This window comes from Camelus ferus, chromosome 11 (assembly GCF_009834535.1).
Source record: "Camelus ferus isolate YT-003-E chromosome 11, BCGSAC_Cfer_1.0, whole genome shotgun sequence".
Classification (NCBI taxonomy): domain Eukaryota; kingdom Metazoa; phylum Chordata; class Mammalia; order Artiodactyla; family Camelidae; genus Camelus; species Camelus ferus.
In genome coordinates, this window is record NC_045706.1 from 26,601,277 (window position 1) to 26,619,747 (window position 18,471).

An 18,471-nucleotide genomic window follows, 5' to 3' on the forward strand; every position below is an offset into this window, starting at 1 on the left:
ATGATAGAAGCATTCTCTTTAAAATCAGTAAGAAGACAACAATACCCACAGATCACCTTTGTACTGAATGTTCTAACCAGCCGAAAAATATCAAGAACCATGAAGGGTCTGAGGTTTTACCTTACTTGCAAGCTAACAAGGTGGCCTGCCAGCTTCATGGATGCTGGCAGAAGATATGAGACTCCTGTGTCAGACAAAAGAAATTTACTTTTTATAGCAATAGCAGTGGCCAGAATATCAGCAAAGGTTTTGCATTGTTTTCCTGAGACCCACTTCCCTTAGGGCAACAGGAACAGTGCTAGGTGTTAACTCGAACATGCAACAGGTTGTATAACAGTAGGAGAACCCTGAGATTAGGGAACCTGAATTGTTTATAATGAGAAATAAGTATGCCTGCCCTTTTTTCCAGAGCAAATACTATCTTTATTATATTGGACATTAAGCATGCCTGCCCTTTGCTCTGGAGGGAGGCACTGTCTCTGTCTTTTTTTTTTTTTTTAAACATTTTTTATTGAGTTATAATCATTTTACAATATTGTGTCAAATTCCAGTGTAGAGTACAATTTTTCAGTTATACATGAACATATATATATTCATTGTCACATTTTTTTCTCTGTGAGCTACTATAAGATCTTGTATATATTTCCCTATGCTATACAGTATAATCTTGTTTATCTATTCTACATTTTGAAATCCCAGTCTGTCCCTTCCCAACCCCCGCCCCCTTGGCAACCACAAGTTTGTATTCTATGTCGATGAGTCTGTTTTTGTTTTGTATTTATGTTTTTTTTTAGATTCCATGTATGAGCGATCTCATATGGTATTTTTCTTTCTCTTTCTGGCTTACTTCACTTAGAATAACATTCTCCAGGAACATCCATGTGTTGCAAATGGGATTATGTTGTCATTTTTTATGGCTGAATAGTGTTCCATTGTAGAAATATACCACATCTTCTTTATCCAGTGATCTGTCAATGCACATTTAGGCTGTTTCCATGTCTTGGCTATTGTAAATAGTGCTGCTATGAACATTGGGGTGCAGGTGTCATCGTGCAGTAGGGTTCCTTCTGGATATATGCCCAGGAGCAGGATTCCTGGGTCATATGGTAAGTCTATTCCTAGTCTTTTGAGGAATCTCCATACTGTTTTCCACAGTGACTGCACCAAACTGCATTTCCACCAGCAGTGTAGGAGGGTTCCCTTTTCTCCACAGCCTCTCCAGCATTTGTCATATGTGGATTTTTGAATGATGGCCATGCTGACTCGTGTGAGGTGATACATAATTGTAGTTTGATTTGCATTTCTCTGATAATTAGTGATATTGAACATTTTTTTCATGTGTCTATTGATCACTTGTATTTCTTCCTTGGAGAATTGCTTGTTGAGGTCTTCTGCCCATTTTTGGATTGGGTTGTTTATTTTTTTCTTATCGAGTTGTATGAGCTGCTTATATATTCTGGAGATCAAGCCTTTGTCGGTTTCATTTGCAAAAATTTTTTCCCATTCTGTAGGTTGTCTTTTTGTTTTACTTATGGTTTCCTTTGCTGGGCAGAAGCTTGTAAGTTTCATTAGGTCCCATTTGTGTATTCTTACTTTTATTTCTATTGCTTGGGTGGACTGTCCTAGAAGAACATTTTTGAGATGTATGTCAGATGATGTTTTGCCTATGTTTTCTTCTAGGAGGTTTATTGTATCTTGTCTTATGTGTAAGTCTTTGATCCATTTTGAGTTTATTTTTGTGTATGGTGTAAGGGAGTGTTCTAGCTTCATTGTTTTACATGCTGCTGTCCAGTTTTCCCAACACCATTTGCTGAAGAGACTGTCTTTATTCCATTGTATATTCTTGCCTCCTTCGTCGAAGATTAGTTGACCAAAAGTTCGTGGATTCATTTCTGGGCTCTCTATTCTGTTCCATTGGTCTATATGTCTGTTTTGGTACCAATACCATGCTGTCTTGATGACTGTAGCTCTATAGTATTGTCTGAAGTCTGGGAGAGTTATTCCTCCAGCCTCTTTCTTTTTCTTCAGTAATTCTTTGGCAATTCTAGGTCTTTTGTGGTTCCATATAAATTTTATTATAATTTGTTCTAGTTCTGTGAAACATGTCCTGGGTAATTTGATAGGGATTGCATTAAATCTGTAGATTGCCTTGGGCAGTGTGACCATTTTAACAATATTGATTCTTCCAATCCAGGAGCGTGGGATATCTTTCCATATTTTAAAGTCTTCTTTAATTTCCTTCATCAATGGTTTATAGTTTTCTGTGTATAATTGTTTCACCTCCTTGGTTAGATTTATTCCTATGTATTTTATTACTTTGGGTGCTATTTTAAAGGGGACTGTTTCTTTACTTTCTTTTTCTGTTGATTCATCATTAGTGTAAAGAAATGCAACTGATCTTTGAACGTTACTCTTGTAACCAGCTACCTTGCTGAATTCTTCGATCAGCTCTAGTAGTTTTTGTGTGGACCTTTTAGGGTTTTCTATATATAGTAACACGTCATCAGCATATATTGACACATTTACCTCTTCTTTTCCAATTTGGATCCCTTTTATTTCTCTCTCTTGCCTGATTGCTGTGGCTAGGACTTCCAAGACTATGTTGAATAGGAGTGATGATAGTGGGCAGCCTTGCCTTGTCCCAGGTTTTAGTGGGAAGCTATAGAGTTTTTCACCATCAAGTACTATGCTGGCTGTAGGTTTGTCATATATAGCTTTTATTATGTTGAGATATGTTTCCTCTATACCCACTTTGGTGAGAGTTTTTATCATAAATGGGTGTTGAATTTTATCAAAAACTTTTTCTGCATCTATTGAGATGATCATGTGGTTTTTGTTCTTTCTCTTGTTGATGTGATGTATTACACTGATTGATTTACATATGTTGAACCACCCTTGTATCCCTGTGATGAGCCCCACTTGGTCATGATGTATAATCTTTTTTATGTGCTGTTGGATTCTATTTGTTAATATTTTGGTCAGGATTTTTGCATCTATGTTCATCAGTGATATTGATCTGTAATTCTCTTTTTTGGTAGTGTCTTTGCCTGGTTTTGGTATCAGGGTGATGGTGGTTTCATAGAATGAGTTTGAGAGTTTTCCCTCCTTTTCTATCTTCTGGAAGAGTTTGAGAAGGACTGGTATGAGTTCTTTGTATCTTTGTTAGAATTCCCTGGTGAAGCCGTCCGGTCCTGGTCTTTTATTTGTAGGGCGGTTTTTTATTGCTAATTCAGTTTCATTTCTAGTGATCGGTTTGTTCAAGTGGTCAGTATCTTCTTGATTCAGTCTTTGCGGACTGTATGTTCCTAGAATTTTGTCCATATCCTCTAGGTTATCCAGTTTGGTTCCATATAGTTTTTAATAATATTCTCATGTGATATTCTCTGTTTCTATGTTATTTGTCATAATTTCTCCATTTTCCTTTCTTATTTTGCTTATTTGTGCTCACTCTTTTTTCTTCTTTGTGAGTTTGGCCAGAGGTTTGTGAATTTTATTTACTTTTTAAAAAAACCAGCTTTTGGTTTGATTGATTTTTTTCTAAGGTTTTAAAAATTTCTGTTTTATTTATTTCCTCCCTGATCTTTATTATTTCCCTCCTTCTGCTGCCTTTTGGGTTTTTTTGCTCTTCTTTCTGTAATTCTTTTAGCTGGTGGGTTAGATTGTTTATTTGAGATTGTTCTCCTGTTTTGAGGAAAGCCTGGATATCTATAAACTACCCTGTTAGCACTGCCTTTGCTGTGTCACATAAATTTTGTGTGGTTGTGTTTTCGTTTTCATTTGTCTCAAGGTATTTTTTAATTTCAACTTTGATTTCATCATTGACCCATTGGTTTTTTAATAGCATGGTGTTTAATCTCCATGCTTTCCTTTTTTTCTCCTTTGTTTCTCTGTAGTTGATTTATAGTTTCACGGCATTGTGGTCAGTAAAGATGCTTGAGATAATTTCTATCTTCTTAAAATTGTTGAGGCTCCTTTTGTGCCCAAGTACATGATCAATCCTGGAAAATATATTCCATGTGCACTTGAAAAGAATGTATATCCTATTTTTGGGGGGTGTAATGCTCTGAAAATATCCACCAAATCTAATTTTTCTATTGTATTATTTAATTTCTCTGTTGACTTATTTATTTTCTGTCTAGAAGATCTGTCTAGTGATGTTAATGTGGTGTTAAAATCTCTGACAACAATTGTATTCCCATCAATATCCTCCTTTATCTCTGTTAGTAATTGTTTTATGTACTTAGGTGCTCCTATATTGGGTGCATATTTATTAACAAGTGTAATATCCTCACCTTGTATTACTCCTTTAATCATTATAAAATGTCCTTCTTTATCTTTCTTTATGGCCTTTGTTTTAAAGTCTATTTTGTCTGAAATAAGTACTGCAACACCTGCTTTTTTGGCTATTCCATTTGCATGGAATATCCTTTTCCATCCTTTCACTCTCAATCTATATGTGTCCTTCTCCTTAAAGTGGGTCTCTTGTATGCAGCATATTGAAGGTTCTTGCTTTATTATCCAGTCTGCCACTCTGTGTCTTTTGACTGGAGCATTTAGTCCATTAACATTTACAGTAATTAATGATAGATGTGTGTTTATTGCCATTTTGAACTTATTTTTGCAGTTGATTTGGTATTTCCTCTTTGTTCCTTTCTTCTTCCTTTTGTGGTTTGTTAATCTTCCTTTGTATTATCATGGATTTTATTTAGTTTTTGTGACTCCCTTGTAAGTTTTTGGCTTGTGGTTACCCTTTTTTAAGTGTATTAGCCCATTACTATAACTGTTTTTATTAAACAGTAAAATAATCACAAACCCATCCTACCGAGAACAAAAAATTTAAAAAAGAAAGAAAAAAATATTCTGTATTTTCTTGCTTCCCTCTCCCACTCTTAATGATTTAGATGTCTTCTTTTACAATTTCATGTTTATTTTATTTGTTATTCACGAGTTATCACTTTTCCAGTTATAAGTTTCTCATTTCTGTAGCATCCTGCTTCTTTTCTATTTAGAGTAGAGCTTTCAATATTTCTTTTAGCATGGGTTTAGTGTTGCTAAACTCTTTTAGTTTATGCTTGTCGTGAAATTCTTTAGCTCTCCTTCTGTCCTAAAGGATAGCCTTGCTGGATAAAGTATCCTAGGCTGCATCTTTTTTTCATTCAGGACTTTGAATATATCTTGCCACTCCCTTCTGGCCTGTAGTATTTGTGTAGAGAAGTCAGCTGAGAGCCTTATGGGGGTTCCCTTGTAACTCACTCTTTGTTCTTCTCCTAATGCCTTTAGGATCATTTCTTTATCCTTGACTCTGGCCATCTTGATTAAGATATGTCTTGGTGTGGGTCTGTTTGGGTTCTTCCTGTTTGGGGCCCTCTGAGCTTCCTGTACTTGGATATCTGATTCCTTCTTTAGGTGTGGGAAGTTTTCAGTCATGAATTCTTCCAATACCTTTTCAATCCCCTTTGATCTTTCTTCCCCTTCTGGAACCCCTATTATGTGAAGATTGGCACACTTTATATTACCCCATAGGTCCCTTATGTTGTTTTCATTAGTGTTTATTTATTTTTCTCTTAGCTGTTCTGATTGTGTGCTTTTTGTTGTCCTGTCTTCTAGGTCACTTATTCATTCCTCTGCGTTATCTTGTCTCCTTTGTACAGCCTTTAGATTCGTTCTCATCTCAGCCAATGAGTTTACCAAGTCTACTTGGCTCTTTATAGCTTCGATTTCATTTTTGACATATTTTATATCTCTAAACATTATCTCTTTTAGTTCCTTCAGTACTTTGATCACTCCTTTTTTGAAATCTTGATATAGTAGGCTATCGATGTCTATTTCACTGATCATTCTTTCAGGGGATTTCTTTTGCTCTTTTAATTGGGAATGGGTCCTCTGCTTCTTCATCTTGCTAATATCTCTCTTGCACTGTGGCTTTTGGAGTATCGGTTATCTATTGTGGTCCTTAAGGAGTTTATTTATTTATCTGTCTAATGCCTATGCAGGAATAAAACTTTTAAAAAAAGGAGAGAGCGAGATAAAGAGAATTTTAAAAGAAGGGAGAAAAAAAGGTTTGAAAACAGTGTACAATATATAATAGAAGAGCAATTTGAATCAGACTAGCAATCCAGTTGAGAAATCTTTTTAAAAACCCTTATAAAAAGGAAAAAAGAGCAAAAACAATATTTGAAACCTGTGTATAATCAATAACAGGAGGTCAAAACCAAAAGAAAATGAAATCAGGTGGATTTTTAAAAATAATAATAATAAAAATACTTTAAAAGAAAAAGTGAAAAGGGTTTAAAACTAGAAGCATATACAATTGTTTAGAAAGTAGAAATTAAAAAGGTAATAGAAAATAGAACAGATAAAATAAAGTGAGAATTTTAAAAGAAGGGAGAAAAAAAGGTTTGAAAATAGTATATAATGAATTATAGAAGAGCAAGTTGAAACAGAATAGCAGTTGGGTTCAGATGTCTTTTAAAAAGCTTTAAAAAATGAGAAAAGAGGAAAAATATTTGAAACCTGTGTAAAGCAATAACAGGAGATCAAAACCAAGAGAAATAAAAATGAAATGAGGTGGATTTTTAAAAATAATAATAAAAAATTTTAAAAGAAAAATTTAAACGGGATTAAAAGTGGAAGCATTTATAATTGTTTAAAAAGTAAAAATAAAAAAGATAAAAATAGATTAAAAATTAAAGAGGGAGGTGTTCTCCTGGAGACTGTACTCTTAATGAGAAGCCTTTCTGTCTTCACTGTGTTTCGCAAACTCAGCTTGCTGTTTCCATAGGCCCTCCTTTGGCCCCCTTGTCTGTGCTGTTCCTAGTGCCTGTCAGCAAGGAGATTGTGCCGTCTCCAGACACTGGGTCAGGTGCTGCTCTCCTTAAGCTGTGGGCGGGCGGGTCACTCCCCGTCCGGATGTCGCAGTCAGATGTTGCAGACTGGCCAGGTAGGCTGGTGGATTGCGCCCCCTCCCAGCACTGTGGTCAGGTGCTGCGTTCCTGCCAGGAAGCTGGGTGGTCACCTGCCCTCTCCCGGTGCCGGTTGCTCCACTGCTCTGTGACGCTGCCCGCTCCGCCTCGGGTCCGTGCTCTGTAGGCAGGCTTCAGGAAGACTGTGGAACAGCCCCGCCCCTGCTCTGTGCCAAAACTCAGCTCCTTGTTTGTCTTGGTTGCACGAGTTTTCTGAGGTACTAGGGCAGAAAGATCCTTTCTGCCTCTGGCTGTAAACAAGTCTCTGTCTGGCCTTTGAGGCTGCTAAGCCCTTAGGTATGGATTCAGGTTTGGAACCCTCCCCCGCCTGGGTGCTAAGCGCCGGAGGATATGGCGGCTGTGCCTAAGCCCTGCCTCTCTTCCCCTGAGGAACCTTCCGGGGGTTTTCAGAGATGGGGTATGCACCCTTTCCCCCAGGGCACATCAGCCATGTTGTTTTATGGGGGGCCCAGATTGTTCTGCCCTGTGTACCCACTCAACCACTGCACACAGCACTGTGCAGTCCCCCAGGGCTGCCTCAGTGCAGTCACCCCAGTCCTCTGCCTGGCTGGGGCAGCCTGTCCCGTCCCCTAGCTGCCAGCTTGCGTCTTGGGCTGAGTGTCGCAGGGACCCTCTGTGCCCGTTTAACTTAGTTCTGTTGGTCAAGGGGTGCTCTGTACAGATCTGAGCCTCAGAGGCTCCCCCTCTGTCCCGCTGGCCTTTGCATTGGAGAGGGGAAGACCCAGCGAACAAGGGCTAGTCCTCCTTTGCCGCTCCCTCCACGTGGGACCAGTCCCGCACTGTTTTGCCTTTTCTTCTTTCTTTTTTCCTTTTCTCCTACCAGATTTTTGGCGTCTTTGTCTTTTGAAGAGGGCAATGTTATGTCGGAGTTCTGCAGGTTGTCTGGTTGGCTGAGTGGGTCCGTGGATGTGAGTTTTGGTGTATTTGTGGGAGAGTGTGAGCTACGAGTGTCCTTCTACTCCGCCATCTTGGTCTCTGATATATCTGTCTTTTGAGATTGTTCAATATACAAACATCTTTGAAAAGATAACTTGGAACAAAGGCAATCAGTGTCTCTGATTGTATGGTAGGCAGAAATGTCTTATTTGTGTTTTTCAACAAACAAGAAAAATAAATAAATAAAATACATAAGAATTAAGAAGGGAGAAACAAGCTTGTTTTTATTAGCTGATGTGTAATCATTTACCTAGTGAGTTCATAAACTTCTAGTTACAAATGGCAAGAAATAGTAAGAGAGCTCACCAAGATTCAAGCTCTATCTAGCAAAACCATTAGCATTTTTATAAAATAGGGACAAAATTTAGAACGTATTATAAAAATGATAACATTTATAAAATCAGCAAAAATCATAATACCTTTGAATATATCTAAGAAATGTTGCACCACATTTTAATAGAAGACATTGTAAAACTTTATTGAAAAATATAAGAGAAGGTTTACATGGAGATGCATGATGTCATGGACAGGAAGACTAAATATGTTGAAATTGTCTCCAAATTAATTTATAAATTCAGTGCAGTTCAAAATTCTGCAAGCTTTGTGTGTGTGTGCATATGTGTGGTGTCTAACTTACTTAACAGATTGGTCATCTCAATATATGTAGAGAAAACATTTAATAAAATTTAACATTCATTCATGATAAAAGCTCTTGGTAAACTATGAAAAGTAAGGAACTTCCCTAATCTGATAAAAAAAATCTATAAAAATGTTACTGTGACATCATTCTTAATGGTGAAAGACTGAATATTATCCATCTAAGATTAAGAAGCAGGATTTCACTCTCACAGCTTCTATTCAACATCATACTTGCATATAGCGCAGTAAGGCAAGACAAAGAAGTAAAAGCCATGTAGTTTGGAAAGGTAGACATAAAATCTATTTGCAGAAACATGATAGTCTACATTAGAACAACTCAAAGAATGTGTAAAAAAGTTCCTAGAGCTAACAATGTTTTAACCAAGGCTGCAGGATAGCATGTTAGTGTACAAAAGTGAATCTTATTTCTATATGTGTACTTAAAATGAACATTGGAATATGAAATTTCCAAAAATACCATTTATAATAGCACCATACAGGTATAAATGTGACAAAAAGTATGCAGAATATTGACACTGAAAATTATGAAACAGTGATGAGAGAAATCAAATAGAGAGAGATATAACATGTTCATGGATTAGGGGACTCAATATTGTTAAGATACCAATTCTCACTAATATGTGATCTATATTTTTAACTCAATCCCAATCAAAACCAAAGAAAACTTTTCTACAGGTATGTGTGTGTGTTTTAGTATACACACACACACATACATATATTCTACACATACACATAGAAATTAGAATAGGCAAAAGAAATTCTGAAGAAGAAGAACAAAGTTGAAAGACTCACATTACCTGATTTCAAGACTTTTTATAAAGCTACAGTAATCAAGGGAGTGTGGTATTGATAAAGAAAAAAACACATAGATCTGTGGAACAGAATAGGGAGCTTATAAATAGATGCACACAAATATTGTCAACTGATTTTTGACAAGATGCAAAAGACAATTCAGGAGAAAGGAAGTCTTTTCAACAAATGACACTGGAACAATTGGAAGGAAGTTCTTATGTGAAAAGGAGAACCTTGATTCATACCTCATACTTTATACAAAAGTTAACTAAAGATTTATCATGGAGAACCTTGATTCATACCTCATACTGTATACAAAAATTTAACTAAAGATTTTTCATATTCCTAAATATAAAACACAAAACTTATACAACTTCTAGATGAAAAGGTAGGAGAAATCTGTGTGACCTAGGAATTAGTGAAAAGTTTTAAAATACACTATTAAAAGTATGATCCATAAAAGAAAAAATTGATTAAGTTAGACATTATCAAAATTAAAAACTCGCTCAATGAAAGACTATAAAGTGAATGAACAAATGAAGCCACAGACTGGAAGCAAATATTTAAAAAAATCACAAATCTGATAAAAGATTTGTATCCAGAACTTATATAGAACTCTTAAAATTAAAAAAAATTAGAAACAATTAAAAATAGACAAAAGATATCAGATCTATCTCACCAAAGAAGATATTTGGGTGGAAAATAAGTATATGAAGAAATGTTCAACATCATTATCATTAGGGGATGGAAATTAAAACCACAATGAGATATCACTACAAATCTATTAGAGTATCTAACAAACAAAACTGACAATACCAAATGCTGTTGAGGATGTGAAACAATCAGAACTCTCATACATTGCTGGAGAATTCAAATTAGTACAGCCACTCTGGAAAAGAGTTTGGTGGTTTCCTATAAAGCTAAAAATACACTTACCATATGACTCTCTAGTCTTGCTCTTAAAAATTTACCCAAGTTAGTTGAAAACTTATGTTCACAGAAAAAGCTGTATGTGAGTGAATGGGTAAACAAACAATGGTACATCAGTTTAATGGAATGCTATTTAGCAATAAAGAAGAATGAACAAAAACATGGATGAATACTAAATGCATTTTGCTAAGTGAATGAAACCATATCCCAAAGCCTAAATATTGTAGGATTACATTGACATGACATTCTGAAAAAAACAAAGCTATGGGGACAAAAACCTAAAACCGAAAAACAACAAATTAGTTTGCCAGGGGTGAGAACGATCTCTCTGAGGGAGATTCTTGTGTAATAAAACTCTTTTGTTCGGTGATGTGCTAGTGGATACTCGATTCTATGCAATTTTCAACTCACAGAAATGTTATACCACAAGAGGGAATTTTACTATCCTTACATGTTAAAAAATCAACCAGGATGGTGAGGAAACTGAAGATGGAATGTAGATATACAAGTGAATCTAACTCTATTACAGTGAATGACACCACCCACTGAAGGCTTGGAGAGGCAGAGCTGACCTAACTAACTTTATTTTGACTGGATTCTGCAAGACTAATGAAAAAAGAACTGAACAAAAAACACTGTACTATAGTTGGTAAATTTGTTTCTCATAGGGATATGCAATAGCAGTTCTGGAATTGCATTTTTATTACTGTTGAACAAATAAGTAAATATATTATAGTTGATGACAAGCAGGTTCTCACTGTTAGAGAAAGAAATGACAAGCACGTGGGAAAGCTAGCATGAACCCTTTAGTACTGGACTGGATTTGGAGGCATCAGTATGAACTATTCCTTTTTCAGCTTTTAATGGTTATACAGATAGACACAGATAGACATATATCAGTGTATACACATACATTTCCTTTGTCTGTCTACTGAGAGGACCTAGAAGTAGTGACACCTCAATAGCAGTGAACACATGTTGTGCCCAGATCTTGTTTTTTTAAAAGCACCTTTATTATGGTATGATTCCTGTACAGTAACTACACATATTTCAGATGTACAATTTGATGAATATTGATAGATGTATACACCAATGAAACCAGCACTGCGATCAAGATAGCTAACATTTCCATCACTCCCCAAGAGGTGCAAATTTCAAATTCCCAATTTATCCCTTCCCACCCCCTTTACCCCCCTGGTAACCGTAAGTTTGTTGTCTATGTTTATGAGTCTGTTTCTGTTTTGTAGATAAGGTCATTTGTGTCCATTTTTTTAGATGCCACATATAAACAATATCACATGGTATTTTTATTTCTCTTTCTGACTTACTTCAGTCAGAATGACAATACCCAGGTCCATCCATATTGCTGCAAATGGCATTATTTTATTCTTTTATATGGCTGAGTAGTATTCCATTGCATTTGTGTATACATATATATATATACCCCCACATCTTCTTTATCCAGTCATCTGTTGAAGGACATTTAGGTTGTTTCCATGTTTTGGTTATCATAAATAGTGCTGCTGTGAACATTGGGGTACATGTGTCTTTTTGAATTATATTTTCCTCTGGATTTATGCCCAGGAGTGGGATTGCTGGATAATATGGTAATTCTATTTTTAATTTTTTAAGGAATATCCATACTGTTTTCCACAGTGGCTGCACTAATTTACATTTCCACCAATAATGTAGGAGGATGAACTTTTCTCTGCACCCTCTCCACATTTATTGTTTGTGGACTTTTAATTTTTATTTATTTATTTTTAATTGAAGTGTAGTCGGTTTACAATGTTTTCTTAATTTCTGGTGTACAGCATAGTGATTCAGTTATACACATGTATATATTCCTTTTCATATTCTTTTTCATTATAGGCTATTACAAGGTATTGAATATAGTTCCCTGTGCTATACAGTAGGACCTTGTTTAACTATTTTGTATATAGTAGTTAGTATCTGCAAAACTGATACTCGCAATTTATTCCTCCACTCCCCTTGTCCTCCATGGTAACCATACATTTGTTTTCTTTGTGAGTCTGTTTCTGTTTTGTGAATAAGTTCATTTGTGTCACTTTTTAGTGGACTTTTTAATGATAGCCATCTGACCTGTGTGAAGTGATACCTCATTGTAGTTTTGATTTGCATTTCTAGGATATTTAGTGATGCTGAGCATCTTTTCATGTGTGCATTGGCCATCTGTATGCCTTCTTTGGAGAAATGTCTATTCAGGTCTTTTGCTCATTTTTTGGATTGGGTTTTTGTTGTTGTTACTGAGTTGTATGAGCTGCTTGTACATTCTGGAAATTAAGCCCTTTTTGGTTGCATCATTTGCAGATATTTTCTCCCAGTCCATAGGTTTTGTTTTTTAAGCTTATAAGTTTGATTAGGTCCCATTTGTTTATTTTTACTTTTATTTCTGTTGCCTTGGGATACTGACCTAAAAAAACATTGCTGCGATGTATGTCAGAGAATATTTTGCCTATGTTCTCTTCTAGGAGTTTATGGTGTCCTGCCTTATATGTAAGTCTTTAAGCCATTTTGAGTTTATTTTTGTGTATGGTGTGAGGGAGTATTCTAACTTCACTGATTTACATGCTTCTGTCAAGCTTTCCCAACACCATTTGCCAAAGAGACTGTCCTTTCTCCACTGTACAGTTGTACCTCCTTTGTCAAAGGTTAATTGACGATAGGTGTGTGGGTTTATTTCTGGGCTGTCTATTCTGTTCCATAGATCCATATGTCTCTTTTTGTGCCAATTCTATGCTGTTTTGATTACAGTAGCTTTGTTAGTATAGTCTGAAGACTAGGAGGGTTATGCCTCCAATTTCATTCTTTTTCATCAGGATTGCGTTGGCAATTCTGGTTCTTTTGTGATTCCATATAACTTTTAGGATTATGTGCTCTAGTTCTGTGAAAAATGTCCTGGGTAATTTGATAGGGATCACATTAAATCTGTAGATTCCTTTGGGTAGTATAATCATTCTAACAGTATTAATTCTTCCAAGCCAAGACCATGGGATATCTTTCCATTTCTTTGAATCATCCTCCATTTCCTTTATCAATGTTTTATAGTTTCAGTGTATAAGTGTTTCATTTCTTTGGTCAGGTTTATTCCTAATTATTTTATTTTTTGATGCAATTTTAAAAGGGATTTTTTTTTTTGCTTTCCTTTTCTAATATTTCATTGTTAGTGTAAAGAAATGCAACAGATTTCTGTATGTTAATCTTATATCCTGCTACCTTGCTGAATTCATTTATCGTTTCTAGTAGTTTTTGTGTGGAATCTTTAGGGTTTTCCATATATAGTATCATGTCATCTGCCTATAGTGACAGTTTTACCTCTTCCCTTCCAATTTGGGCCCCTTTTATTTCTTTTTCTTGTCTGACTGCTATGGCTAGGACTTCCAATACGATGTTGAATAGAAGTGGTGAGAGTGGTCATCCTTGTCTTATTCCAGATTTTAGGGGGAAAGATTTCAACTTCTCACCATTGAGTATTATGTTGGCTGTGGGTTTGTCATAAGTAGCTTTTATGATGTTGAGATATGTTCTCTCAATACTCACTTTGGTATTTATTTTTATCATGTATTTTGAATTTTATCAAATGCTTTTTCTGCATCTATTGAGATGACCGTGTGGTTTTTGTCTTGTCTCTTTTTTTTGATGTGGGTTATCAAATTGATTGATTTGCTTATATTGAACCATCCTTGTGTCCTTGGAATGAATCCACTTGGTGGTGTATGATGTTTTTTATGTGTTATTGGATTTGGTTTGCTAATATTTTTTAAAAAATATTTTTATTGAAGTATAGTTAGATTACAGTGTGTCAGTTTCTGGTGTACAGTGCAATACTTCAGTCATATAGGAACATACATATATTTGTTTTCATATTCTTTTTAACCATAAGTTACTACAAGATATTGAATATAGTTCCTTGTGCTATACAGTATTATCTTGTTGTTTATTGGATTTTGTGAGAATCCTCTTGTATTTCGAAATGTGAGACTCTCTGCCATAATTCAGTAGGTGTTCTGTGCAGTTCAGTTGGTTTGTAGATGTAATTCTTTTCTCTCAACTGTGTCTTCTTTTATTTTCTTAAAAAGTTTTGCAATTGAAATATAGTTGATTCACAATATTATATTAGTTTCAGGTATACCACAGAGGTTTCAGTATTTTATAGATGATACTCCATATTAAGTTATTATAAAATATTGGTTATATTTTCTTTGCTGTACAATATATCCTTGTAGCTTTGTATTTTATATACAGTAGTTTGTACCTCTCAATCCCCTAATTTTATTTTACCCTTCTCCTCTTCCCTCTACACACTGGTAACCACTAGTTTGTTTTCTATCTCTGTAAGTCTATTTCTGTTTTGTTTTAGTCATTCGTTTCATTTTTTTAGATTATTCCACATATGTGTGATAACATAGAATATTTGTCTTTCTCTGTCTTACTTATTTCACTGAGCATAATATCTTCCAGGTCCATCCCTGTTGTTGCAAATGGCAAAATTTCATTTTTTATGGCTGAATAATATTTCACTGTATATATATATAGCACATGTTCTTTTCCATTCATCTGTTGGTGAACAGTTAGATTACTTATCTGTCTTGGCTATTGTAAATAACACTGCTATGAACATTTGAGTTCAGGTGTCTTTTCAAATTAGTGTTTTTGTTTTCTTCAGATACATACCTAGAATTGGAATTGCTGAACATATGGTAGTTCTAGTTTTAGTTTTTTTGAGAAGCCTCCATACTGTTTTCCATAGTGGCTGCAACAATTTACATTCCTACCAACAGTGTACTAGAGTTCCATTTTCTCCACATCCTCACTGACATTTGTTATTTGTAGTCTTTTTGTTGATTGACATTCTGACAGGTGTGAGATGATATCTCACTGACGTTTTCAGTTGCATGTCTTTAATGTTTAGTGATGTTGAACTACTGTATATAAAACTGATTAGTAGAAGTGAAATAGAATCAATAATAATAATAATAAAAAAACTCCCTACACAGAAAAGTCCAGGACTGAATGGTTTCCTGTTGTTTCTGTTTTCTATTTCATCAATTTATATCAGAATAGAAATCAGTAGAAGTATTTATTATTTTCTTCCTTTTGCTTACTTTAAAAAATTTTTTTAGTTTTATAGTTTCTAAGTGGGAACTTAGATTATTGATTTGAGATTTTTCTTTGTTTCTAATATAGGTGTATAAAACTGTAATTTTTTCTCTCAGCATTATTTAAGCTCTGTTTATAAACTTTGATATTTTGTCTTTCCATTTTCATTCAGTTCAAAGTATTTTCTAATTTCCCTTGTGACTTCTTTGACCCACACATTATTTAGAAGTATGTTGTTTAATTTCTAAATATTTTGTGGTTTTCTAGAGATCTTTCTGTTATGGTTTCCTATTTTAATTACAGTGTTATCAGAGAAAATACTTTGTATGACTTTCGTCCTTTTAAATTTATGAGACTTATTTTATGTCCCTGCACAGGAATATACTGGTTGTTTCCTGTGTGCTTAGAAAATGTGTGTCTTTTGCTTTTGTTTGTTATGTTGTTATGTTCTATAGATGTCAATAGGTTATATTGGTAGATAGTATTTTTCACACTCTTGATAATACTCTTACTGCTTTTCTCTCTAGTTCTATCAAATACTGAGTGCGATTCTGAAATCTTCAACTATAATTGTTAAATTCCACTTTCAATTTAGTCAGACTTTGCTTCATATAATTTGGAACTCACTTATTACATACATATGGTTTATGGTTATTATATCTTTCTGATGTATTGACCCTTTTATCATCATGATCTGTCCCTGTTTGTCTCCAATAATATTTCTTGTCTTAAAAATAATTTTGTTTGTGCATTAAAGGAAATCATCAATAAAATGAAAAGGTAATGTATAGAATGGGACACAATATTTGTAAGGGGGTTAATATCCCAAATATATAAAGAACTCTTATACCTCAATAGCAAAAAGCAAAAAAAAAAAAAAAAAATACTGATTGAAAATGGGCAGAATATCTGAATAGACATTTTTCCAGAGAAAACATACAGATTGCCAACAGGTACATGAAAAAATGCTCAACATCACTAATCATCAGGAAATGCAGATCAAAACCACAAGGAGTTATCACCTCATGTCTGTCAGAACGGCTGTAATCAAAAAGACAAGAAATAACACTGTTGGTGAGAGTGTGGAGAAAAGGGAACCTTTATACTGCACAGTGGAGAAAAGGGAACCTCTGCACTTTGATGGGAATGTAAATTAGTGCAGCCACTGTAGAAAACAGTATGGAGCTTCCTCAAGAAATAAATAAAGAATGGAACTACTATACAGTCCAGCAATTTCACTCCTGGGTGTTTATCCAAATAAAATGAAAACTTGAACTTGGAAAGATGCATGCACTCCATGTTATTGCAGTATTATTTATACTAGTCGAGATATAGAAACAACCTGTGTGTCCATTGATGGATGAATAGTTAAGGTGTGCTATACATATATAATGGAATAGTACTTAGCAATAGAAAAGAATGAAATCTTGCCATTTGTGACAACACGGATTGACCTTGAGGACATTATGTCAAATGAACTATGTTAGACAAAGAAAGACAAATACTGTATGATCTCACTTATATGTGGAGTATAAATTTAAAAAAATCCCAAACTCACAGATACAGAGAACAGATTAGTGTTTACCAGAAACAGGGAGTGGACAAAATGAGTGAAGAAGCTATAAACCTGCATTTATAAAATAAATAACTCATGGAATATGATGTACAGCGTGGTGACTATACTCAGTACTGTATTGCATACTTGAAAGTTTGCTAAACGAGTAAATCTTAAAAGTTCTTACTATAGGATGAAAGATTTGTAACTGTCTATGGTGGCATATGTTAACTAGACTTATTGTGGTGATTATTTCACCATATATACAAACATCAATTCATTGTGTTGTACCCCTGAAAATATAATGTTATGTCAATTATACCTCAGTAAAAAATCAGATTAACCAAAGCTTAAGAAAAATAAAACTTAAATGGGCTGTCTTTCTTACCCCCACCCTAAAGAGTGTTGGCTCAAAAGAGCTACCTATATGTTAGGTAGTGTGAAAGAAGGGACAAACAGACAAGAGCAACCCAAAGTCAAAATCAATTACATTTATTTATTTATTGTTGAGTTATAGTCAGTTTACAATTTTGTGTCAATTTCTGGTGTACAGCAGTTTTTTAGTCATACATGAGTATACGTATATTCATTTTCATATTCTTTTTCACTGTGAACTACTACAAGATCTTGAATATATTTTCCTGTGCTATACAGTATAAAATCAATTACTTTTGTTAATCAGAGCCATGGACTCTTTGATCAAAGGGAGTGAGGGAGGAACCAAGTTTCCACCACCTTAATGTAGAAATGAGAATGATTGTTGATAGAAAAAGGAAAATTTTTTTCTTTCATCCTCTCCCTCCAAAAAAGCATGATTAAGTAGTAACACAATGGATGCCACTCCAAACCCCCATAAAATTTTTTTGGTCTGTCATGAATATAATCAATTCATTTTCTTCTGTTTGTTGTTTGCATGATACATCTTTTTTCCATTATTTTCAACCAGTTTTTCTCTAAATCTAAAATGTATCTCTTTTCAACAGCATTTGTTTAGATCTTGCCTTTTAAACTCAATGTGACCATTTATTTGTTTTTAATTAGCATGTTTAGCCCATTTACATTTAATGCAGACATTGATATAATTAAATTTATGTCTTCCATTTTGAGATTTTCTGTGTTTTTTTACACTTACTGCCTTCTTTTTGTTAAATAAATTTTCTAGATTTTTAAAAATTAATTTTTTAGATTACTCATTTTAATTGCTCTGTTGATTTTTACATTGTATTATTTTCAGTTATTTTTTCAGTGGTTGCTCCAGGGATTACACTATACATCTTAACTTATTACAGTCAGAATCAAGTTAATACTAACTTAATTTTGATAAATTATAGCACCTTTGTTCTGATACAACTCATATTCCTATCTCTTGTTTTGTGTTAATTTTTCTAAATTACATCTATATATGTTGTAACTATAGCATATTTTCTTCTTTATATAATCTTATGCATTTTAAAGAAATTAAAAGCGTAAAGGGTCTTTTATAGTTACTTACAT

At 34.5% G+C, this 18,471-nt stretch overlaps 1 protein-coding gene across 1 annotated transcript in view; it reads left to right on the plus strand.

Annotated features, from left to right (window-relative positions):
- HPSE2 (heparanase 2 (inactive)) overlaps positions 1-18,471 on the plus strand; it is a 563,834-nt gene that overhangs the window by 44,858 nt on the left and 500,505 nt on the right.